We start from the raw sequence: 2035 nt of genomic DNA on the forward strand, positions 1-2035 counted from the left end.
TTATAATCAGAGGTAAACAGACTAAGAAACTGGCTAAGATTATAACCATTACACATAAAGTATAGAAATACACAGCAGTATTGTCCGCAGGTTTGAGAAAGCATTCCTTGCAGCGTCGTCGTATTCCAACGATACAAGGTGGAGTTTCGATGAAGACGTAAGAGGAACCTTGAGTCCAAGGGCGGCAATCCGTAGCTATCGAAATACGTTCCTGTACCGTATTCATCGATGTAGAAGGCGACCTAGTGCTGACCAGGTCGATCGTGATCGTCCGTGTTAGCGACAATGACAGTCGACCTCGTCCACACTCTCGGCAGTCGGTCGGCAGGATAGACCCCCGCATTTCGAACACTGAGATGATGCAATGCATTTAAAACTTCCAACGAATTCATTTCTCGTCGTCGGAGACCGTGAAAAAGGAAATGTTTGTGCAAATTCAGAATTTACCTCTTCTGGCGATGCGGGCGTTCTAGAGTTCTCAAAATTTAGCCTTCGTGAAAAGCTAGTGATACCTTTATCTCTATCCGTCGGCGTGGCGAATTCTGGAAGATCTTTTTTCTCCTCGCCTGTCGCTTGTTCGTTCTCACTTTGCTTCGTCTTTTCTGTCGCGATATTTTTCCACGCTTCGATGTCGCGAAATATATCGTGTTTCTGATATTTAAATTGAATCGAAAAATTTCGGCTGTCTGCTGTTTCGCTCTCGACGTCGCTCTCGCTCGAATTTTCTGAAGGAAGACTCTCGTAGCTCGAATTGCTGCTATTTCGTATAGTTAGCCAGTGTTTTAATTTGTAAGCATTGCGTAAAGCACAATGTGATTCGGCGTTGGTTCAAAATCCGTGATGCGTACAACGTTGTCCACGACCTTCGAAATCTGGTAGATTTTTGAAAGCCGGAGAAATTTTTTCCAGATTATATATGTTTCTGGAGAGTAGATTTCTCAGATAACATGTCTTCTCTTGTCCTCTGCTATAAATGTAGTGTGCATGTCGTGTAATTTCTCACAGATGTATAGTAAAGTATTCAGGATTGGCGTCTGCGTCGAACCATTCGATTCCATGATAATTTCGTATAAGCCAGTTGTTTTCTCGTCTTACTCTCTCGGGTAAATCATGAAATGGATAAGGTGGCAACATAATCCAGTGTCCGGTGATCGTTGCATTAATCGCAAGAACCGCGACTTCTTTAGGAATAAAGTTTTCTTCGATATCGCGGAAACCTTGTATTTCGATGACTATCATATATCCATTATGATATTCGAATTTACGGTACTCTTTCTTTTTTTACGAATCGTCGGCGTCGGTGTCACGAGTAAGACTGAAGCTGTTTTCGTCAGCTTGCGTGCAATTAGATGAGAAAAAGATAGTAGTGGGGGAAAATAATTTTCACGCGAAAGACATAGGGTTAACCAAAAAAGTCGACAATGACTTGACGCGAGGAATCGATTTCTAAAACGTTCTTAAACTCGGCATAGACGACACAATTAATAATCACGGAAAGAGCTTTTTCGAATCTCACTTCTAATCGTAAGCTACCGTGTTTCATGAGATTCCAATGCCCTGCGCAATTAGCGGATAGATCCGGAGTAAGATCAAAAAGCGAAAAGAATGTAACCGTCGGCGTAAGCGTCTCTAGTTATAGAATTACCCTCGTTCAGAAAGCGAATGCCTGTTCCCGAGAATAATGTGTGATAAGCTTCAACGTAGAGCGGTGCGTCTTTCGAAAAATTTGATTATAACGGTCTACTGGGAATTTGCATGCCATTGACATACAGCGAAAAGAAATTTATTCCGTAATTTTTGAAATTAAACGGGTTCAATTTTCTATCGCTGTTAAACACCTTGTTATCGACAAAGCCCACTATTACTCGTTTCGGTAGCTGTCCGAGTATTGCGTTGTCTATCGATTCCCCCACGACGCCCGCGTATATCGTGAATGTTTTAACCTCGACTCTCGTAAGAGGATATTTGGCCGTAGTTTTACTCAGCATTCTAGCGTGTGCGAGTAGCACACCGGGACTTATTTTTGCTCTTCTTA

At 42.3% G+C, this 2035-nt stretch overlaps 1 pseudogene; it reads right to left on the bottom strand.

Annotated features, from left to right (window-relative positions):
* Positions 1–7: 7 nt before the first annotated feature.
* LOC108726914 (uncharacterized) overlaps positions 8–2035 on the bottom strand; it is a 3263-nt pseudogene continuing 1235 nt past the window's right edge.

The sequence above is a fragment of the Mycetomoellerius zeteki genome, unplaced genomic scaffold, assembly GCF_001594055.1.
Source record: "Mycetomoellerius zeteki isolate Tzet28-1 unplaced genomic scaffold, Tzet1.0 scaffold450, whole genome shotgun sequence".
NCBI lineage: Eukaryota > Metazoa > Arthropoda > Insecta > Hymenoptera > Formicidae > Mycetomoellerius > Mycetomoellerius zeteki.